General features: G+C 38.9%; 1 long non-coding RNA gene across 1 annotated transcript in view; it reads right to left on the bottom strand.

The window, feature by feature from the left end:
* Window positions 1-13,199: 13,199 nt before the first annotated feature.
* LOC121397594 overlaps window positions 13,200-25,781 on the bottom strand; it is a 23,887-nt gene continuing 11,305 nt past the window's right edge. Inside the window, exon 3 of the long non-coding RNA XR_005963780.1 lies at window positions 13,200-13,903. This is a non-coding gene — a long non-coding RNA (uncharacterized LOC121397594). The remainder of the gene's footprint in view (window positions 13,904-25,781) is intronic.

Genomic DNA, 25,781 nt, shown 5'->3' with positions numbered 1-25,781 from the left:
TGTTAGGGAGCTGCTATCTGGTTACCTTCCCATTGTTCTGTTCTTAGGCTACTGGGGGTGATATCACTCCAACTTGCAGTACAGCAGTAAAGAGTGACTGAAGTTTATCAGAGCACAAGTCACATGACCGAAGACAGCTGGGAAACTGACAATATGTCTAGCCCCATTTCATTTCAAAATAAAATATAAAAAAAATCTGTTGAGAAATGGATTTCAGTGCAGAATTCTGCTGGAGCAGCACTATTAACTGATGTGTTTTGAAAAAAAACATGTTTTCCCATGACAGTATCCCTTTAAGTCATCTAATTTACTTTACTTTCAGAAAATAGTTATTAAAATGTGGTAAAGGTAAGTTAACTTTTAGCATGTTTTAGAATGGCCAATTCTAAGCAACTTTTAAATTGGTCTTTTTTTATAGTTTTTAAAGTATTTGCCTTCTTCTTCTGACTCTTTCCAGCTTTCAAATAGGGGTCACCCCATCATAAAACCAAATTCTCTGTATGGCTACAAATGTATTGTTATTGCTGCTTTTTTTTTACACTCATCTTTTGATCCAGGCCTCTCCTATTCATTTCCAGTCTCTTATTCAAATCAGTGCATGGTTGCTAGGGTTATTCAGAGCCTAGCAACCAGACTGCTGAAATTACAAACTGGAGAGCTGCTGAATAAAAAGCAAAATAACTCAAAAACCACAATTAATAAAAAATTTAAACCAATTGCAATTTGTCTCAGAATATCCCTCTCTACATCATACTAACAATTAATTCAAAGGTGGATGGGGGGGACCCCATTTAGCTTAGCTACTGTTACTAGGGATGCACCGAATCCAGGATTCAGCCAGGATTTTAGCAGGATTCAGATTCGGCCGAATCCTTCTACCTGGCCGAACCGAATCCTAATTTGCATATTTAAATAAGGGGCGGGGAAATCACGTCACAAAACGAGGAAGTAAGAAATGTTTCCCCACCCCTAATTTGCATATGCAAATTAGGATTCTGATTCGGTTTGGTATTCAGCCAAATCTTTCCGGAAGAATTCAGGGGTTCAGCCGAATCCAAAGTGGATTCAGTGCATCCCTAACTGTTACACAAGTAAAAGTGCATATAAAGGTATAGGACCTGTTATGCAGAATGCTTGGGACCTGGAGTTTCTGGATAATGGATCTTTCCGTTATATGGATCTTCATTCCTTAAGTCTACTAGAAAATCATGTAAACATTAAATAAACCCAATAGGCTGGTTCTGCCTCCAATAAGGATTAATTATATCTTAGTTGGGATCAAGTACAAGCGACTGTTTTATTATTACACAGAAAAAGGAAAAACATTTTTAAAAATGTATATTATTTTCAGGATGACGGGTTTCCGGATCACGGATCCCATATCTGTACCTTATATTGCATAATGTGTGTCTTCTCTCGGCAGGAACAGGACGTACGATGCAAAGCAGAGGGTTACAATTTTGATGTAGGGAAATATTTTAGAAAGTTCTGAATTTTTATTGTGCAAAAAGTAAATTGAAAACACAATATGTGGATGACTCCTGGAATTCCAGCATTTTCACTATTTAACCAAAACCATAGCAAGGACTGTCCTGTTTCATTAAAGCTTGGCAGCTCAAGTTGTCTGTCTGTCCCAACTTCCCCACGTTACTGATCAGGACATTTTGTCACAATGATGTCGAAACACGTCCCCGATGTTTCTTTTTTACTCGTGACGCAGAGTTTTTAAGGCTTTTTTTGAGCAATTACTCGCGGGGGACACTCGGCTCCCGTCAGTCTGGAAATCTTCCAGATGCAACATCTTTAAGAATGAATGGGGAGGATCGGGAACGTCGCCAGGATTTGTACGGCAGGACTTGTAGCGAGCACCGGGATACGCTGGGAAAACACGGCACGCAATCCCTGAGAAACGAAAGCATGTCGTAGGAACTGAGAACAGGACATTAACTGGTGACGTCTGAAAGAAGTGTTGTTTGGATTTATTAGAGAAATGATGGGAAATGTATAGTCTTCTCTGTGAAATCCCACTTTCATATCATAGACCTACTGAACTAGGGGATGCCCTTGTGTCCTCTACACACATCTAGTGAATAAGTCTGTCATCATTTCCTCCTTTTAATTACTTAATTACACCAATCCCAACTTGTCTTTCCCCATAACTGATCCCTTCCGTTCCCTTTATCAGCTTAGTTGCTCTGCTCTGTACTTTCTCTATTTCATTACTGTCCCTTATATATTTATATATAGTGATCATATCCCCTTATATATTTATATATAGTGATCATATCCCCCTTATATATTTATATATAGTGATCATATCCCTCTTATATATTTATATATAGTGATCATATCCCCTTATATATTTATATATAGTGATCAAATCCCCCTTATATATTTATATATAGTGATCATATCCCCTTATATATTTATATATAGTGATCATATCCCCTTATATATTTATATATAGTGATCACATCCCCCTTATATATTTATATATAGTGATCACATCCCTCTTATATATTTATATATAGTGATCATATCCCCCTTATATATTTATATATAGTGATCATATCCCCTTATATATTTATATATAGTGATCATATCCCCCTTGTATATTTATATATAGTGATCACATCCCTCTTATATATTTATATATAGTGATCATATCCCCCTTATATATTTATATATAGTGATCATATCCCCTTATATATTTATATATAGTGATCATATCCCCTTATATTTTATATATAGTGATCACATCCCCCTTATATATTTTATATATAGTGATCACATCCCTCTTATATATTTATATATAGTGATCATATCCCCCTTATATATTTATATATAGTGATCATATCCCCTTATATATTTATATATAGTGATCATATCCCCCTTGTATATTTATATATAGTGATCATATCCCCCTTGTATATTTATATATAGTGATCATATCCCCTTATATATTTATATATAGTGATCATATCCCCTTATATATTTATATATAGTGATCATATCCCCTTATATATTTATATATAGTGATCACATCCCCCTTATATATTTATATATAGTGATCATATCCCCCTTATATATTTATATATAGTGATCATATCCCCTTATATATTATATATAGTGATCATATCCCCCTTGTATATTTATATATAGTGATCATATCCCCCTTGTATATTTATATATAGTGATCATATCCCCTTATATATTTATATATAGTGATCATATCCCCTTATATATTTATATATAGTGATCATATCCCCTTGTATATTTATATATAGTGATCATATCCCCTTGTATATTTATATATAGTGATCATATCCCCCTTATATATTTATATATAGTGATCATATCCCCCTTATATATTTAGATATAGTGATCATATCCCCCTTATATATTTAGATATAGTGATCATATCCCCCTTATATATTTAGATATAGTGATCATATCCCCCTTATATATTTATATATAGTGATCATATCCCCCTTATATATTTATATATAGTGATCATATCCACCTTATATATTTATATAGAGTGATCATATCCCTCTTATATATAGTGATCATATCCCCCTTATATATTTATATATAGTGATCATATCCCCTTATATATTTATATATAGTGATCATATCCCCTTATATATAGTGATCATATCCCCCTTATATATTTATATATAGTGATCATATCCCCTTATATATTTATATATAGTGATCATATCCCCTTATATATTTATATATAGTGATCATATCCCCTTATATATTTACAGTATATATAGTGATCATATCCCCTTATATATTTATTTATAGTGATCATATCCCCTTATATATTTATATATAGTGATCATATCCCCTTATATATATATATATATATATATAGTGATCATATCCCCTTATATATTTATATATAGTGATCATATCCCCTTATATATTTATATATAGTGATCATATCCCCCTTATATATTTATATATAGTGATCATATCCCCTTATATATTTATATATAGTGATCATATCCCTCTTATATATTTATATATAGTGATCATATCCCCCTTAACTGTCTCTTCTCCAGTGTAACCAATCCCAACTTGCCTTTCCCCATAACTGATCCCTTCCATTCCTTTTATCAACTTAGTTGCTCTTCTCTGTACTTTCTCTATTTCATTACTGTCCCATGAGAGCACTGCAGACTTGCAGACTAAAACTACAGAACTTATTCTAGAGGGGGCATTACCAGTGCTCTGAACATTTAAACTCATTATAATACAGGACAATACCTTGCTGATTTGGGTTTAGGGCTGCCACCTTTTCGGCAGGGGTGGGGCCTTGATACAGACGAGGCGGGGCTGTGATGCGGCGTGGCCAGTGATGTTAGGGGGCGGGGCTATGACACTATGATTAGCAATCATGGGGAATTGGCAATCATCATCATAGGGAATTCTGCCGGGTTTTTCTAATTTGGAAAACCGTGCAGGACGTTTGACCTGGGCAGCCGTTCAAAATACCAGGCTGTCTGGGTCAAAACAAGACAGTGGTAACCCTACTGGAGTTGCTTGCTACAGCTAACATTATTGTCCACAGTAATCTTCTTTACACTGAATTCCCCTGACTTCAGTTATGGTATGTTTAAAGGGATGGTTCACCTTTGAGTTAACTGTTAGTATGATGTAGAGAGGGATATTCTGAGACACTTTGCAAATTTTTTTTGTGGTTTTTGAGTTATTTAGCTTTATATTCAGCAGCTCTCCAGTTTGTAATTTTTTGCCGTCTGGTTGCTAGGGTCCAAATCCCCCTAGCAACCATGCACTGATTTGAATAAGAGACTTGAATATAATTAGGGGAGGGACTGAAAAGCAATGTGAGTAATAAGAAGTAGCAATAACAATACATTTGTAGCCTTACGGAGCAAATGATGGGAAATGTATAGTCTTCTCTGTGAAATCCCACTTTCATATCATAGACCTACTGAACTAGGGGATGCCCTTGTGTCCTCTACACACATCTAGTGAATAAGTCTGTCATCATTTCCTCCTTTTAATTACTTAATTACACCAATCCCAACTTGTCTTTCCCCATAACTGATCCCTTCCGTTCCCTTTATCAGCTTAGTTGCTCTGCTCTGTACTTTCTCTATTTCATTACTGTCCCTTATATATTTATATATAGTGATCATATCCCCTTATATATTTATATATAGTGATCATATCCCCCTTATATATTTATATATAGTGATCATATCCCTCTTATATATTTATATATAGTGATCATATCCCCTTATATATTTATATATAGTGATCAAATCCCCCTTATATATTTATATATAGTGATCATATCCCCTTATATATTTATATATAGTGATCATATCCCCTTATATATTTATATATAGTGATCACATCCCCTTATATATTTATATATAGTGATCACATCCCTCTTATATATTTATATATAGTGATCATATCCCCCTTATATATTTATATATAGTGATCATATCCCCTTATATATTTATATATAGTGATCATATCCCCCTTGTATATTTATATATAGTGATCATATCCCCCTTGTATATTTATATATAGTGATCATATCCCCTTATATATTTATATATAGTGATCATATCCCCTTATATATTTATATATAGTGATCATATCCCCTTATATATTTATATATAGTGATCACATCCCCCTTATATATTTATATATAGTGATCATATCCCCCTTATATATTTATATATAGTGATCATATCCCCTTATATATTTATATATAGTGATCATATCCCCCTTGTATATTTATATATAGTGATCATATCCCCCTTGTATATTTATATATAGTGATCATATCCCCTTATATATTTATATATAGTGATCATATCCCCTTATATATTTATATATAGTGATCATATCCCCCTTGTATATTTATATATAGTGATCATATCCCCCTTGTATATTTATATATAGTGATCATATCCCCCTTATATATTTATATATAGTGATCATATCCCCCTTATATATTTAGATATAGTGATCATATCCCCCTTATATATTTAGATATAGTGATCATATCCCCCTTATATATTTAGATATAGTGATCATATCCCCCTTATATATTTAGATATAGTGATCATATCCCCCTTATATATTTATATATAGTGATCATATCCCCCTTATATATTTATATATAGTGATCATATCCACCTTATATATTTATATAGAGTGATCATATCCCTCTTATATATAGTGATCATATCCCCCTTATATATTTATATATAGTGATCATATCCCCCTTATATATTTATATATAGTGATCATATCCCCTTATATATAGTGATCATATCCCCCTTATATATTTATATATAGTGATCATATCCCCTTATATATTTATATATAGTGATCATATCCCCTTATATATTTATATATAGTGATCATATCCCCTTATATATTTACAGTATATATAGTGATCATATCCCCTTATATATTTATTTATAGTGATCATATCCCCTTATATATTTATATATAGTGATCATATCCCCTTATATATATATATATATATATATATAGTGATCATATCCCCTTATATATTTATATATAGTGATCATATCCCCTTATATATTTATATATAGTGATCATATCCCCCTTATATATTTATATATAGTGATCATATCCCCTTATATATTTATATATAGTGATCATATCCCTCTTATATATTTATATATAGTGATCATATCCCCCTTAACTGTCTCTTCTCCAGTGTAACCAATCCCAACTTGCCTTTCCCCATAACTGATCCCTTCCATTCCTTTTATCAACTTAGTTGCTCTTCTCTGTACTTTCTCTATTTCATTACTGTCCCATGAGAGCACTGCAGACTAAAACTACAGAACTTATTCTAGAGGGGGCATTACCAGTGCTCTGAACATTTAAACTCATTATAATACAGGACAATACCTTGCTGATTTGGGTTTAGGGCTGCCACCTTTTCGGCAGGGGTGGGGCCTTGATACAGACGAGGCGGGGCTGTGATGCGGCGTGGCCAGTGATGTTAGGGGGCGGGGCTATGACACTATGATTAGCAATCATGGGGAATTGGCAATCATCATCATAGGGAATTCTGCCGGGTTTTTCTAATTTGGAAAACCGTGCAGGACGTTTGACCTGGGCAGCCGTTCAAAATACCAGGCTGTCTGGGTCAAAACAAGACAGTGGTAACCCTACTGGAGTTGCTTGCTACAGCTAACATTATTGTCCACAGTAATCTTCTTTACACTGAATTCCCCTGACTTCAGTTATGGTATGTTTAAAGGGATGGTTCACCTTTGAGTTAACTGTTAGTATGATGTAGAGAGGGATATTCTGAGACACTGTGCAAATTTTTTTGTGGTTTTTGAGTTATTTAGCTTTATATTCAGCAGCTCTCCAGTTTGTAATTTTTTGCCGTCTGGTTGCTAGGGTCCAAATCCCCCTAGCAACCATGCACTGATTTGAATAAGAGACTTGAATATAATTAGGGGAGGGACTGAAAAGCAATGTGAGTAATAAGAAGTAGCAATAACAATACATTTGTAGCCTTACGGAGCAATTGTTTGTTTAGATGGGGTCAGTGACCCCATTTGAAAGCTGGAAAGAGTCAGAAGAAGAAGGCAAATCATTCAAAAACTATAGAAAATGCAGTTGTGCGGATTTATGGAGAGGCCACCAAGGCCCGGGCCTAGGGAGACAGGATTTTAGGGGGGCTGCCCAACCACACCCACATTGGTTCAGAAACACTGGGGATGCGCAGGTGATACGGTTTTTTAATCTGTTGTGCGCCAATCCCCATTGCTCTGGTCTCGATAATAAAATTTTGAGCGAATAAAAGGGAGGGGATGGTTGCGGCAAATGACAGCGGGCTTAGGGGCGCCTGCTATGTAAATCTGGCCCTGCACAAACTACCCAAATGACCCTGATGAAAAGTTTACATACCCCAGTTCTTAATACCGTGTATTGCCCTCTTTAACATCAATGACAGCTTGAAGTATTTTGTGGTAGTTGTGGATGAGGCTCTTCATCTTCTCAGACGGTAAAGCTGCCCATTCTTTCAGCCAAAAAGCCTCCAGTTCCAGTAAATTCTTGGGCTGTCCTGCATGAACTGCACGGGGTTTGAGGTCTCCCCAGAGTGGCTCAATGATATTGAAGTCAGGAGACTTTGACATGGCCACTCCAGAACCTTCACTTTAGTTTGCTGTAGCCAATGACAGGTTGACTTGGCCTTGTGTTTTGGATCATTGTCATGTTGGAATGTCCAAGTACGTCCCATGCGCAGCTTCTGGGCTGATTTTTTGGATCTCATTTAAGTTATTTATGGCAAACTATTTTTCTGGCAGTTGTGGCTGAAATTTTAGTTGGTCTACCTGACCGTAGTTTCAATAGAACCCCCTAATTTTCCACTTCTTAACTAGAGTTTGAACACTGCTGATTGGCATTCTCAATTCCTTTGATATTTTCTTATATCCGTTTTATAGAGTTCAACTACCTTTTCCCGCAGATCCTTTGACAATTCTTTTGCTTTCCCCATGACTTCGAATCCAAAAAACATTGGTGCAGCACTGGATGAAAGATGCAAAGGTCTGTCAGGAGTCCAGAAAGTCATTGGGGCAAATTCAGTAAGATTCGTAGTTGCGCCAGGCGTAACTTTGCCGCACTTCGCCAGGCGTAGTTTCGCCAGCGCTCCGCAAATTCACTAAAATCCGAAGTTGCGCTCAGGGGTAACGTAAGGTTGCGAAGTTGCGCTAGCGTTGATTCGCTAAGTGAAGCGAAGTTACGTTAGCGAAGGTTAATTTGCATACGGCACCAAATTCAAATTTCAATGGAGGAATACGTATCAGCACTACAAATGCCTGGGAAACCTTCAAAACATCAAATAAAATTTTTATTTTGCCCTACACATGTGCCCACTGTATAGGTAAGTTGCCATGAGTCAGGAAATGTAGGGGGGAAGGAGGGGAGCCCCAAAAATATTTTCGATATTTTTCAGCCTGTCACCCATAATGTAGAAAACACGCCAGCGTTTTTTGGGACTTAGAAAAATTTTTGACTTTTTTTGAAACAATCCCTATCTACTCTATTGCGCTTCGCCTGGTCTGAGGTGGCGAAGGAAGTCTAGCGTAAAAGGTAGCGTTCAGTACACTGCGCGCGTTAGTGAATTTGCGTAGTTACGTCCGTAGCGAAAATTCGCCAGGCGTAAGGGTGGGAAGTAACACTAGCGAATCTACGCCAGCGTTCGTTAGTGAATTTGCGAAGTAACGAAAATGCCAAACGCTAGCGAATTAACGCTAGCGTTCGGCGCTTAGTGAATTTGCCCCTTTGTGTCAAGTTGTGTGCAGGTTATCAGGCCAAATCACCAGGGTGTGGAAACTTTTGATCAGGGTCATTTGGGTAGTTTATGATTTAATAAGAGTAAACACAGTTTAAAACACAATAAATGGCTTCAGCCAACCACTAACCATGAGTGAAAGATAGGTTTTTTTGTGTTATTATTCATTTGCTCTGAAAAATGGTTAAGAAATCATAAATTCTGCCAGGGTATGTAAACTTTTGAGCACAACTGTAAATCACGAAGACCAATTGAAAACTTGCTTAGAATCGGTCATTCTATAATATAGTAACATTTAACTTAAAGGTGAACTACCCCTTGCATATTTATGAACACAAATTTAAACGCAAACACAAGTTTCAAGTAGGGTGTTCAGTAGGTTGGTTACTGTATATTGAATTATCTGTCCAAAGATATATGAGCATTTATTTATTATGAGAGGGAGGAACCATGTAGCAAGGCTTTATCAAGCAGTAACAACAAGGCCGAAGGAACACACACGCCCTCAGCTATTATCAGCTGGATGGAACATCCTTTCTCTTTCTCTCTCTGAACCATCCAGCTGTTTTCCTAATTTACAGCCAGGAGAAGAAAAGTCCAAACCTTTCCTCTCCCCACATCCTCTGCCTCGACATGGGGTTCTGATTAAAACTTGCTGGTTCATTTCCAACTAGGGCTAAGAGCAGGCGAGTGGGGGGAGAAAAATGGATGGACTCAGGAGCAGGGCCGCCATCAGGGGGGGACAGGGGGGACAAGCGTACCAGGCCCGGGCATGAAGGGGGGCCCGGCAGCGCTGCATTTTTTGAAGTTCCGGGCCCCCCTTACGAGCGCCCGAGCCGTACGTCCTCCCTCTGCGCTGCCGAATGCGGAAGTGCCGAAAAGCCGAAGCCGATGCATCGAAAAGACCCGAAGTCCCGGAAAAAGCCGAAGTCCCGAAGCGCCGAAAAGACCCGAAGTCACGAAGCGCCGAAAAGACCCGAAGTCACAAAAACAGCCGAAGCCGAAGTCCTGAAGCGGCGCAAAGACCCAAAGTCACGAAAGGAGGCGAAGTTGAAGTACTGAAGCCATGAGTTCAATTCTACTGAACACCAGTTTGTGTATTTTTTTTTTTTAATCCCCTGGCCACCAATGTATTATTTTAATATTCTATAGGCCCCTGCCACCAATCTTTTTGTAAAACATTTTTTTTGGGGCCCCAATTTGTTTTTAACTTAAATGGGGAGCCTGCCACCAATGTTTTGTTTTTTTCAGTTTTTTTTTTTACATTTTTTTTTTGTTGGGGGCCCCAAGTTTTTTTTAACTTATAAGGGAGCCCCTGCCACCAATGTTTTTTTAAAAAAACATTTTTTTTTTTTGGGGCCGCAATTTTTTATAAGGGGGCCCTGACCATCAATAGCTTTTTAAAACTTGTGTGGGGGGGGTTACTTTTTTAGCGCTGATGTCTGTGTGGTCTTTTAACTGCGATGTGGAGTGGGCGGCATATGGGGTGGAGCTTGGTCGTCAGTGTGGGCGGGGCCCAGGGGGCCCCAAAAATGTTGTTGTACGGGGCCCCGTGATTTCTAATGGCGGCCCTGCTCAGGAGTAGCCACTATAAGGCAAGAGCGTTACTTTTATCAGCAGTGCATATTAAACGGGTTGTTCACCTTTAAGTTACCTTTCAGTAGGTTATAGAATGGCTAATTATAAGCCACTTTTCAATTGGTCTTTATTATTTATTTTGTATAGTTTTGTAATTGTTTGCCTTTTTTCTTCTGACTCCTTCCAGCTTTCAAATGGGGGTCACTGACCCCATCTAAAACACACATGCTCTGTAAGACTACTAATGCTACTTTTTATTACTCATCTTTTTATTCAGGCCTCTCCTATTCATATTCCTGTTCTTATATAAATCAGTGCATGGTTGCTAGGGTAATTGGGACCCTAGCAACCAGAATTGCAAACTGGGGAGCTGCTGAATAAAAAGCTGGGGCCCAACGATCGGATTACAATAATATGAATGAGCTCTGACGGGTCGCAGGACCGCATCAAGTAGCCGATCCTGCATCATACAAAAAATCAAACTTGACCGATCGACATCTGCCCGATTTTTGGCCTGATATCGATCGGGAGGACCTGTCGGGAGCCCCCACACATGGGCGGATAAGCTGCCGAATTGGTCTAAAGGACTGATATCAGCAGCTTTAATCCGCCCATGTATGGCCACCTTAACATGTAAAGTCTGAGCCACCAGAGCAGAGAATAGAAAGGGACAGACACTGCTTTCAATAGCAATACATATACAAATAACTTAATAATAATTGTAACTAATGTACCTAAATTGCTTAGAATGATGGTTACTTTTATTACTCAAAAAAAAACCCTTCTTTTAGGTTGACATTGCCTTTAATTATTTCCCACGACCCGCAAGCTACTCAGCAGCAGCCAGAGCACACTGAGCATGTGCGGTGCCACTGACACACAAAAGAAGGCCTAACCAGATCCAAGATGGAGAGCTCCTGTGAACAACTTGGAAGGCGTGGATCATTACAATAAGTTCAATGTATAAAATAACATTGAACCCATAAAAATGTATATGGAAAACGTATTATTATTATTATTATATCTCATATAAGTCATTCTAAAATCATAGTCTTATTATTATTATAAATGTATTTTATTTGGCAAAAACAGTTTGTGGGCGGCGATTCCCTTTATTTTTCTTTGTCTTCAAGAGGGTCATTTTCAGATTCCAAGCCTCCTGCAGAGCATTCCTTAGTTTTACTGCCTTTGCTGGGGCTGCAGAACTCCCAAAATCCAAAGGAAGAACTGCTTGCCCAGCACTAACCTTGAATATTACAGAAGGCATCCGAGGACCGGGAAGACAAGAACCATTTGGGTGGGCCATAATGTCCTTATCCGCTTTCAGCCTCCAGTCCTGTCTCCAGTCAATAACAACCACAACAAGACACATATATAAATACAGATATATCAATCTGCCAAACACTTTTTATTATTCTGTTATCTCGTCGGATCAATTCAGACCAGCTCCGAAGGGCAAGTTTAACTAGAACAAGATGTGTTACGGTAAATAGGCTTTTTATTGACACAGCCCCATTGCCGGAGGTGTGTAATAGTGATACTGCCTTAAAGGATACGTAAACCTTTAAAAAAAGTGAATGTAAATTTGATTAGGGGCTATTCTAAGCACTCTTGCAATGTACATTCATTATATATTTTTTTCTCATTGCAAGATATTAAAGGATACATGTACAGTTAATAGGAATGACTTTTGTTCCAACAGCGCCACCTGCTGGTCAGTTTCCCACCAGTCTGACCAGCAAGTAGTCAAGGAAGTTGTCAGGAGAAAGAAAGAGACTGATGTTCTTCTGCTTAGGAAAGATGTGAATAAGGTTTCTAATTTTATTCCTAAGCAGAAGAACATCAGCCACTTTCTTTCTCCTGACAACTTCCTTGACTACTTGTTGGTCAGACTGGTGGGAAACTGACCAGCAGGTGGCGCTGTTGTAACCAAAAATAAAATATATATCATGTAGTGTTGCCCTGCACTGGTAAAACTGATGTGTTTGCTTCAGAAACACTACTATAGTTTATATAAACAATCTGCTGTGTAGCAATGGCGGAAATTGAATAAAGACTATATGGCACAGGATAAATAGTGGATAACAGATAACACCATTATGTTCTACAGAGCTTTTCTGCTATCTGCTGTGTGACCTGCGCCTTTTCTCTTTGAATAGCTGCCCCCATTGCTACACAGCAGCTTATTTATATATAAACAATAGTAGTGTTTCTTAAGCAAACACCGCAATTTTACCAGTGCAGGGCAACACTACATTATATTTTTATTACTTTTATTTTCTTATATTTTTTTATGTTACTGGTCCTTTAACACATACATGTATCCCTTGGATATGTGAAAAAACTAAATGATGAATGTACATTGCAAAAAGTGCTAAGAGTAGCACCCTCATCAGTTTTACATTCACTTATTGTAAAGGTTTACTTATCTTTTAAAGAAAAGTCAAATAAACAGAGAAAAAGAACCCAAACATGCAGAGCTTTTTACTTGGAGACGCTAGATATTAAAGGAAAAGCAACATGTCACTCTAAGCCACTTCTCACACATGCACATTTATATATATATATATATATATATACAATTTCATGATACAAATAATATGTGGAGAACCCCTTTACACAAGGCAGTCAGAGACCTATATCCTCGCACAGCAAAAGCCGCCTTTTAAACTCTGTGGGTAGGTTTGGAGGTCAGTATATGGTTAGACACTGCTTTTTGTGGCCAACACCAATTTGTCTCGACTTTGTAGCCCTGAGGGCTAGTAATGTGGATTGTGTGGGGCACAGTAGGACATTGCAGTCCCCTCCGTGGTTTTTTTCTTAGCTAGTTCTGTGGTGAGGGAACCAGGGTCTGGTGTTGATAGAACAGTGTTAGTTGTAATCCTTACCTTTCATCTGCTCTCCCCCTGTATAATCCTGAGACTGCATTTATATGCTGCTGACAGGCCCATAAGCCTTCCCCATGATTACAGTCCGACCCTGCAAAATATCAAACAAATAGGACGCTTGAAACTGGAAACCCTACCCCGACCTCCAAAAAAACAAAAAGCATTGTCACGGGAACATCTGCAAATGTTAAAGGGTAAGTAAACCTTTAAAATAAATGAATGTAAAATTGATGCGGGGCTATTCTTAGAACTTTTGTCATTTAAACTCATTATTTATTTTGTTTTTATTCCAAGATATTAAGGGATACATGTACTGTTAATATGAATGAATTTTGTTACAACAGCGCCACCTGCTGGTCAGTTTCCCACCAGTCTGACCAGCAAGTAGTCAAGGAAGTTGTCAGGAGAAAGAAAGAGACTGATGTTCTTCTGCTTAGGAATAAAATTAGAAACCTTTCTCACATCTTTCCTAAGCAGAAGAACATCAGCCTCTTTCTTTCTCCTGACAACTTCCTTGACTACTTGCTGGTCAGACTGGTGGGAAACTTGATATCAAGCCTTTTTCAAGCTTTCCAGATGTATTTAGGAGCTTTCAAATAGGAGTCACTAACCCCATCTAAAAAAAAACAAATGCTCTGTAAGGCTACACATGTATTGTTATTGTTACTTTTTAATTACTCATCTTTCTATTCAGGCCTCTCCTATTCATATTCCAGTCTCTTATTCAAATCAACACTTGGTTGCTAGGGTAATTTGGACCCTAGCAACGAGATATTGCAAACTGAAGAGCTGCTGAATAAAAAGCTAAATAACTCCAAAACCACAAATAATAAAGAAAATGAAAACCAATTGCAAATGGTCTTGGAATATCAGCGTCTGCATCATACTAAAAGTTAAAACAGCCCCTTTAATAATTACAGAGCATGCCTAAGCATATTCACATCATTTGGCAGCTCCCACTCATATTTAGAATTAAAAATATACAAAGGAGAGATGTCCTGTGCATGTACTGTCTTAGAAATGGATGATAAGATTTATATCTAGCGTATACTTCCCCTTTAACCCTGAAATGGTATTCCTCAGTTAACCAACATACCAAACATCTGCAATCACAGTCGTCCCAGAGATGTGTATATATAATTTATCTTCTTTTTAAAGCCATAGCCCCAGACAGAAGTTTGGGAAATGTGGTGGAGACTGTGCAGAGCCTGCAATTCATTAGCCATGTCTGATGTGTTGAGTTTTCTGTGGTCCTTTCCCACTTCTCCAGGCAAGGTCCCTACTGGGTAAGAGGTGATGGAGTCAGATGGAGACTGACCCTGTAGGTTTTATACTTTAACCCTAACTCTTCAGCAATTTTGTTGCGTCCCTTTCCTCCATCATCATATTCATATTCTCCAGCAGTAGCCGAGGTTCTAAAAAGTCCCAGCCATGATGTTCAAACTAGTTGCCTTCTAGCTGATCCAACGGAAGCTTCTCCTTCCACTGAAAGTCCTCTCCAGTTTGCCCCAGAAGGGGAATAAAGCCCACATTAGGGGGGTTATTTATTAAAGTCCAAATGCCAAAAACCAGAAAAATTCTTGTTCCTTTCCTAAAAAATCCTTTAGTCCGCGATTGGAAAACGTGATTGAAAAAACTAGAATCCAAAAATCCAGCATCTCAGACCAGCCAAGGTTGCATATAAGTCAATGGGAGAAGTCCCGAAAATATCTCGGTTTCATGCAATAATCCGAAGATTTCGTGATTTTCGTGCAAAAAAATAAATAAATAAATAAAAGATTTTCAGGTGGAAAATCTGAATAATTTGTACGATTGGTCTTTTTCATGATTTTTTGGGGGTTTTTCCCCGCACAGGAAATTTTCGGGAAAATGTATTGATAAATAAGGGAAACAAAACAGTGCGGATTTGGTCAGAGTGGTTTTCAGAAAATAAGGAGATAAATTCGGACTTTGATAAATGGGCTTCTAGATGTATTCCTCCATATTAAAGGGGAAGGTTGGAGCACATGGAAGTGTTAAAGGAGAAGGAAAGCTACTGAGGCAGTTTATTGCTAATAGATTAGCCACAATAGTGCAGCTATAACACTATATTTATTCTGCAGAATGCTTTACCATACCTGAATAAACAGCTCTAGAAGCTTTCTCTGTTTGTTTAGGATAGCAGCTGCCATATTAGCTTGGTGTGACATCACTTCCTGCCTGAGTCTCCCCCTGCTCATTCATAGCTCTGAGCTCAGATTACAGCAGGGGGGGGAAGGGAGGGGGAGAGGAGCAAACTGAGCATGTTCAACCCCAAGCCCTGGAGGTTTATGCTTAAGGACTCAGAGCAGCATTACTTTACTGGTTTACTGGGGTATACTGGTGTATTTAAATAGACCTTTCTGATGAAGCTTACTTAATTTTAGCCTTTCCTTCTCCTTTAAAGGAGAACTAAACCCTAAAAATTAATAGGGCTAAAAATGCAATGTTTTATATAGTGAACTTATTGCACAAGGCTAAAGTTTCAGCTTGTCAATAGCAGCAATGATCCAGGACTTCAAACTTGTCACAGGGGGTCTCCATCTTGGAAAGTGTCTGTGACACTCACATGCTCAGTGGGCTCTGATTGGCTGTTGAGAAGCTAAGCTTAGGGCTCGTCACTAATTATCCAGCAGAAAATGAGCTTCCCTGGCTGTAATATAAGCTGATGCTACAGGTTTGCTGATTATTCAATTCTGATGCTAATTGCACTGGTTTCTGTGCTGCCATGTAGTAATTATGTGTATTAATTACTAATCAGCCTTATATTGTGACATTTCTATTCTATGTGTACTGTATATTGTGAGTGGGTCCCTAAGCTCAGTAAGTGACAGCAGCACAGAGCATGTGAATCAGTGAATCAGCAGAAAAGAAGATGGGGAGCTACTGGGGCATCTTTGGAGACACAGATCTTTACTGCTAAAGGGCTGTGGTTGCCTTGGGCTGGTACAAAACATCATGTACAACATTTCTACCTACTTCTTTAGTTTAAATTTCCTTGTCCTTTAAGCAGACGTGAAACAGTTGGGAGAGAGATGTTGGCTTCCGGCTTCATCAGTACAGCTGCAAAGGATTTTGGGATTCCGAGGGTTTGCACCCTTAAGTCTGCACTTTGTGATTACATCCAGAACAACCCCACAGACAAGAGCAGAGGTGGCTGGTAGTTCCCCAGGCTGGAGATACCTGATCCATAAAGATATTTATTGATGCCAGATGATGGCACAGAGAACAAAGGAAGTTTATCCCCCAAACCTGACCCTGGCGTCTTGTAATGACGTGAGTTTCATTTGTGGGTGTTTATGCCGTTTATCCCTTCCAGGCAGCAAGTGAGACGCTGTCACATATCCCCAACCACTACTGCACAGACTGCTTCGTTCCCCCAGTTGCCTGTGTGCAGGATGCAGTGAAAATTGTTTCAATTATAAATTGAATTTAGGTTGTTCCTCCTCTGTTGTACCCTCTCTATTACCCCTCCTATTGCCCCATAAGTCACACCATAGAAGTCGGACTTCTTTCAGTATGCATTAGGCACGGATATTTGAAGACAGTTCTCAGGTTTGGAATTTAGACTACTATCTGGTTGATCAAGTTTGTTGCAAGGACCAGTGTATTAGTCATCACGGTCTATCCAGAACGTAACTGGTGTTTCTTTGCATAAATGGTAGTTCTGCAAGAGCCTTCATGTGGTTTGGGCTGGACCGTGTCATGTGCACATCCCAAATCCTGTGGGATTCCACTCAGTCCTACTCCTACATACACAAACCATTGGAGGCCTGTGGGATGGGGCACCCTGTGTCTCAATGGGGAGTTTGGGAGAAAAATTTTGGGGGTTCTGTGACCATACTGAGGGGTTCTGTGACCATATAAAGGCACAAGGCTGCAGGCTGAGTTATACAGGGAACTCTGAGTATCACTCATGTATTATAAGGGATAATGTACCCCCTACTGTAAATGATAAGGATATTAGAAGTCACTGAGGTGTTGTTCTGTGACCATATAAAGGCACAAGGCTGCAGGCTGAGTTATACAGGGAACTCTGAGTATCACTCATGTATTATAAGGGATAATGTACCCCCTACTGTAAATGATAAGGATATTAGAAGTCACTGAGGGGTTCTGTGACCATATAAAGGCACAAGGCTGCAGGCTGAGTTATACAGGGAACTCTGAGTATCACTCATGTATTATAAGGGATAATGTACCCCCTACTGTAAATGATAAGGATATTAGAAGTCACTGAGGGGTTGTTCTGTGACCATATAAAGGCACAAGGCTGCAGACTGAGTTATACAGGGAACTCTGAGTATCACTCATGTATTATAAGGGATAATGTACCCCCTACTGTAAATGATAAGGATATTAGAAGTCACTGAGGGGTTGTTCTGTGACCATATAAAGGCACAAGGCTGCAGGCTGAGTTATACAGGGAACTCTGAGTATCACTCATGTATTATAAGGGATAATGTACCCCCTACTGTAAATGATAAGGATATTAGAAGTCACTGAGGGGTTGTTCTGTGACCATATAAAGGCACAAGGCTGCAGGCTGAGTTATACAGGGAACTCTGAGTATCACTCATGTATTATAAGGGATAATGTACCCCCTACTGTAAATGATAAGGATATTAGAGGTCACTGAGTTCTGTGACCATATGAAGGCACAATGCTGAAGCATTATTGTTTTTTATGCAGGGTGGGTTGGACAGCTGTAGTCTAGTTACACACACCCTTATCACTGTGTGAAATACATCCTTCCTCGCCATTTCCAAGGTGAAAAAGAGCCAAAGAGCAGGAACAATCTTAGGAAGGGGCAGAACTGCCTTGTTCCCTTTCTCCTTCAGTATATGTCAGTGCTGTTGCCGTGTTCTTCCTGAGGAAAGCTGAATTACAATGTAATGACTTAACATGCCAGACACCCTCCCTGTCCCCTAATAGCACTTACACGGTGCAACATGGTGCTAAACCTCTTGACTGGGAGGAGGGAGGAAGCAGAAGTTAATAAGGAAGAGGCAATGTTTGATGAAAGAATTAAAATGAATTGCCTTCCCTGACTCAGAACTATATAGAAATAAAATAATATTGTGTGTGAGGAGTGTGTAACAAATTATTCAAACTGTTCCTTCTACGTAGAAGCGCCTGAGACAGAAACCCACCAACACAAAAACAACTTAGCACAGTAGTGTTAAGTTGGCCATACACGGGCAGATATCGATATCGGTAAGGAGTTCCTTACCAGAGACCATCTTCTGTCCACTGGATACTTTTCGGGTCCAAAGGAGGGTAGTTAAAGAGGTGTTTTGTTATAGAATGGATAATTCTAAGCGACTTTTCAATTGGTTTTATTTTTCATAGTTATTTTCCTTTTTCTTCTAACTCTTTGCAGGTTTTAAATAGGCGTCGCTGACCCCTTATAAAAAGCAAATGCTCTGTAAGGCTATAAATGTGTTGTTATTGCTACTTGGCATTTCTCACCTTTCTATTGAGCCCCTCTCCTATTCATATTCCAGTCTCTTCTTATTCATATCAATGCATGGTTGCTAGGGGAACTTGGACCCCAGCGACCAGATTGATAAAATTGCAAACCAGAGAGCTGCTGAAAAAAAAAAAAAACCACAAATAATAAAAAAATGAAAACCAATTACAAATTGTCTCAGAATATCCCTTTTTTACATCATACTAAAAGTGATCTCAAACGTGAACAACCCCTTTAAGGGGGGCTGTTGTTTCTAAGGGGGTTTAGTTCTCCTTCAATCCTACACACTATAAACTGCAAAAACGGCACAAAGTTTAACTGCCGACAGTCAGTGGAAAAAGAAAACAGAAAACAGAAAGTCAGGGGATTCTCATCCACTGGAAAGAAAGACGATCCCATCTCTGTGCCAAATAAAATTACAGTGTTTCACGATCTCGTTTAACCGCTGTTATGTGTGCCCAGTAAATAGTTTTGTGGCACCGCAGCAAAGACGGGATTTATTTCTCCGCAGAACGAGACAGAACTGGGGTAGAATGTCTCCGGGGAGAGGGGTCACTAACAGGCTCTGACCCTTGGAGGGTACTGTCTGGGTCCATTTATACAGTATATATATATATATATTAAATACATAATAAAATATATAAAACGTGTCTCTGATTGACTTACTTATCCATTACAAGAGAAGTCATAGTAAATATGGAAAGAGACCAAGATAAAGGAAAAGAGATACTAAAAATATAGCTGCAGTAAAATTACCCAAGAGGGAGAAGAGTAACAGCATTTCTCTTGCCTTTCAACACATCAGCAGTTAATTGGGATTCATGCTGCAGACTGCACTGATTCTTATTTTTTTTTTTTTTTTGCATGTAATTCATGTTATACCAGATCTGGATTTCATATGCAATAAAACCAATGCTCAAATAAGACACTAGGACCATGTGACAAATAGGCTTGCTATCTGGCCAGAACAATACATGGAAGGTGATTTTTTGGTTAGAGAAATGGTAATTAAATACATTTTATACACAGATTGCTTCATACTATTACAGGGCAACTCCACATATATTACCCCAGAATACATGGCAGGGTGAACAGAGTGCCAATTCCATGTATAATATCCCAAAACAGATAAATACAGGGCCAATTCCATGCATAATACCCCAGAACACACAGCAGATAAATACAGGACCAATTCCATGTATAATACCCCAGAACACACAGCAGGATAAATACAGGACCAATTCCATGTATAATACCCCAGAACACACAGCAGGATAAATACAGTGCCAATTCCATGTATAATACCCCAGAACACACAGCAGATAAATACAGGGCCAATTCCATGTATAATACCCCAGAACCCACAGCAGGATAAATACAGGACCAATTCCATGTATAATACCCCAGAACCCACAGCAGGATAAATACAGAGCCAATTCCATGTATAATACCCCAGAACACACAGCAGGATAAATACAGGGCCAATTCCATGTATAATACCCCAGAACACACAGCAGATAAATACAGGGCCAATTCCATGTATAATACCCCAGAACCCACAGCAGGATAAATACAGGACCAATTCCATGTATAATACCCCAGAACACACGGCAGATAAATACAGGGCCAATTCCATGTATAATACCCCAGAACCCACAGCAGATAAATACAGTGCCAATTCCATGTATAATACCCCAGAACACACAGCAGGATAAATACAGTGCCAATTCCATGTATAATACCCCAGAACACACAGCAGATAAATACAGAGCCAATTCCATGTATAATACCCCAGAACACACAGCAGGATAAATACAGTGCCAATTCCATGTATAATACCCCAGAACACACAGCAGGATAAATACTGGGTCAATTCCATGTATAATACCCCAGAACCCACTGTAGTATAAATACAGGGCCAATTCCATGTATAATACCCCAGAACCCACAGCAGATAAATATAGTGTCAATTCCATGTATAATACCCCAGAACACACAGCAGATAAATACAGTGCCAATTCCATGTATAATACCCCAGAACACACAGCAGGATAAATACAGGGCCAATTCCATGTATAATACCCCAGAACACACAGCAGATAAATACAGGACCAATTCCATGTATAATACCCCAGAACCCACAGCAGGATAAATAAAGGGCCAATTCCATGTATAATACCCCAGAACACACAGCAGATAAATACAGGACCAATTCCATGTATAATACCCAGAACACACAGCAGATAAATACAGTGTCAATTCCATGTATAATACCCCAGAACACACAGCAGATAAATACAGGGCCAATTCCATGTATAATACCCCAGAACACACAGCAGATAAATACAGTGCCAATTCCATGTATAATACCCAGAACACACAGCAGATAAATACAGGGCCAATTCCATGTATAATACCCCAGAACACACAGCAGGATAAATACAGGGCCAATTCCATGTATAATACCCCAGAACACACAGCAGATAAATACAGGGCCAATTCCATGTATAATACCCCAGAACCCACAGCAGATAAATACAGTGCCAATTCCATGTATAATACCCCAGAACACACAGCAGATAAATACAGTGCCAATTCCATGTATAATACCCAGAACCCACAGCAGATAAATACAGTGCCAATTCCATGTATAATACCCCAGAACACACAGAAGATAAATACAGTGCCAATTCCATGTATAATACCCCAGAACACACAGCAGGATAAATACAGTGCCAATTCCATGTATAATACCCCAGAACACACAGCAGATAAATACAGGGCCAATTCCATGTATAATACCCCAGAACACACAGCAGATAAATACAGGGCCAATTCCATGTATAATACCCCAGAACACACAGCAGATAAATACAGTACCAATTCCATGTATAATACCCAGAACACACAGCAGATAAATACAGTGTCAATTCCATGTATAATACCCCAGAACCCACGGCAGGATAAATACAGTAAAATGTAATATTCTGTCCCTTTTTCCCTCCATCTGCTCAAATTCTATCCTTTTCAGCTTCTATTCGTTTCCATTATGACCTGATTAATGTCCCCTTTATTGGAGCTCACCTTAGATCCGCTATGGTCCCTGTCTGTGTCTCAAATAAGATGGGAATATCCTAATGCTTCTTGCCAGCACAATTAGAAGGGGGTAGCCAATTACAGCTCTGCATTCACACAGGCTTCAGTTCCCTATCAGTTGCCATTTGGTTCCTGTCCTACAGTGCAGTGTGCTGATTTGAACATAACATAATGACAGACAATTAAAATAGACATATATATATCACTCAAAATGTTATTTATCCTGAAGGGAAAGGGTATCTCCCCAATGGAGAGGGGATATTGATATATCTGATACATTGATATTTCCCCAATGCTGGTTCTGACTCCTGAAACAATGTAGCAGAAGCCAGATGATTAATAGGCCTGTAGGGAAAGACCAATCACTCAGGGATGCTGAAGGTACTCTTCCAGAGTTATTTATCTCCCTTCTGCAAGTCAGAGACTCTAATTCCATCAGCCTCTCCTGATGAGTGAGGTGAGCACTAACACTTGTCAGCTTCAATAAAATGTGTATAAATCCCTCCAAACTACACATTCCTTCAAAAACGTCTTTAAATGCAATACTGGCAAACATGTTACCTTGCCAATAACCTTATCCATCGTTTCTAGATTGCAGGGTTCCTCTTCTTGTCTCCCCTAAACTCCCCTATCTATGCAACCAAATCTCTCAACCTCTGCCATAAGGGGTCTCCTCAGATCTTTTATAAGTAAATAGACCAGACCACCAGCTCCATTAAGCCTCTGACATTTGTTTTGTTAGACTAGAAACTCTTAAAAATATGCTCAAAGAGCAAAATCTCACAAGTGTGGGAGTTGGTGAGCTTCTAAAGACAAATTTTATTCTGACTCAGCCCTAGTTGGTCATCTAATATGAGTCTCCATCCCAGCTGCTCTGTCCAACCCCCCTCAGACTTTCTCAGAAAGAGAAGAGGAGGGCAGCCAAGAGACAAGAGACAGCTGGACTTCAGGGAGAGAAACGAGTAGGCCTGTTCCAAGAAGATTTGTATACATCCCAAGCCACAGAAGGACCACCAGAGGCAAATGTTCATGTTTGAATCCATCTAGAGGTCATGTTCAACCTCATGGGTAATTAAGCATCAGTTAAGGACAAGCTATTATCTCCCACACAATCCTTGACATTGCTTTGTCTTAAGTCCCTACAAGAAGAGCTTTCACAGCAGCATCCAGAGGTGTTGCACACAATTTGAGATGATTCATGGATCAGACTGGAATGGAAAAGCCTCCTCAGTTCAACCAAACAAACTTAGATTTTTTCGGTTAACATCTTGAGTAAAAACAGAACAGCTGGACAGTGACTCATCCAGAAACCAGGTAATGACACACAACCCAACCGTGAGACCAACAGCCTCTGACCAAGAGCTTCAGATCTTCTGGGATTGATCACTGATTTGGGGACAGATGTCTAGGACCTCTTGGCTAAAGAGAGGAAACGTTAATAAGATCTATAGCAAAAAGCTGGATCCATCTTTAAAAACAAAACATGACTATGGTGCGAACCTATATGGAAAAACATTTAAACAGCATATCTACGGATCTCCAAGGAGAAAATAATGAACAATCCATAGAGAAGAAAGGAAACAACATTCCACGGCAGATAACATTAACATAACATATTTTCCTTGACCCAATCTCAATTAAAAGGGATTTTTTTTGGTGATTCCTCAATTTTCTTGCATATATTCATCTGGGAGGTGACAGTAGGGTTGGCTCTTCACGATGACCTACATGTCAGCACTTTGGCAATTGGTAACCAATCAGCAGCTTGCTCTATGGTAAATATTAATAGTAAACATCTTATTGGCTGTATACCACCTCCTGAGCCTCATGTAATATAGGCAAAGATATGCAGCAGTTACACAGTATATGTATCTTTTATTTTTATCTACGCCTACCCCAAAGCTAAATCTGTACAGCCCTTGGTTAAGCAGCAGTTAACCAATAGAAAATAATACTAAGTTAGTCAAATGAGGTTTACAAAGTCTTTTAAGGGCTCACTAGACAAACCATCCCCGTGATACAAAACACTGATGCATCACACTTGGCATAAACCATGTGGTTAAGCTGGGAAAGCCAATGGTCTATACTTGAATCCAAAACAACTCGGAAAAAAGATGATGATTAAACAAATGGGTTTCACATTACAGAGTCTCTTAGTTTCTCTGAAGAGTCTCTCCAAGCTCCGCCCAAGAGGAACACATTAAGAGTGCACCATTTTATCTTTCAGAGTTTGAGGTTAGAACAAGGTTCACCCAAGCAGAATTTGCTGCCAGAGGATGTTCAAGCCCCATTACTTTTGTTGTTAATGTTGGATTTTTGCTGGAGGGGCTGGTTTTGTTGCCTACAAATAATTAAAACAGAAGAACAGCTGTTCTGATGTCTTGTTTGTTTGTTTTTGACTGGTTGGCAAAATTTCATAAAACCTTTTTTTTTTCCAGCTCTGATGTGGGGGACTGGGAATTGGCTGTAGATCTGGGAGTAAGGTGACCATGTCATTTGAGGTCAGTTTATTTTTTTATAGAAAGTAGGACAGTCCATTGGCTGTGTCCAAGATGGGAAAACAGAGAGGATTTGTCTCTTGGGAGAGTCCAGGGCTCTCAGCTTGGCCAATCTCTCAGTGGGATTGGATGTTCTCATGTCCAGATTCTCCCGGGAAGTCAGAGGCCTTGGGTCTATGGAAGAGCCTCAAATTAAATCCACATATCAGACAACGCCAGCACATTTCTTCCCAATATTATGACAAAGAAACCCGTCAACCCCTGACACTTCATTAATAAACACATTGGAGATTGACACAAACAGGAGGGTTTTTGGGGGGACCCCGGAGTGATTGATAGTGTGAAACGGTTAAGAACACTTAAGAGTGAGCCGTATTTAAAACATAAATATTCATCTTGTCTGTGTAATGGCTGACTCCTAGGTTGCTTTATAATTTAAACCACATGTCCATATATTTTACATTTTCCATGCATTTTTTTTAAGCTGAAGGGGCAATGTTTTCAGGTTGGGATGTGTAAGAAAGAAAAAGTCTGTTTTCAGGGATTTGGATTTCCCAGGGATGTGGTTCTGTCTGGGACTTGGAGAAGAAAATGATTTCTCTGTATCTTCTGATATGATTCACTTGTCCCTAGCAACCGGCGCTGACCATATTCATTAGGAACCCTTGCTACAGAGGCCCTGTTCTTTTGGGAATAAGCCCCATAACATTATTAATAGGGAAGTACAACCTGCAAAGGTATCCAGCAATGGGAGTTGTAGTGGGACAAGAGCTGGAAGACCACAGGTTGTGTTATCTAACCCATACCCAATAAAGAACCAAAAACATTTTATCCCACCCACCCCTGGAATCCCCTAACAGGAACCACATGTGAACAATGATACC

This window comes from Xenopus laevis, chromosome 8S (assembly GCF_017654675.1).
Source record: "Xenopus laevis strain J_2021 chromosome 8S, Xenopus_laevis_v10.1, whole genome shotgun sequence".
NCBI classification, from domain to species: Eukaryota; Metazoa; Chordata; class Amphibia; order Anura; family Pipidae; genus Xenopus; species Xenopus laevis.
This window is presented reverse-complemented; position numbering and strand designations above follow the sequence as displayed.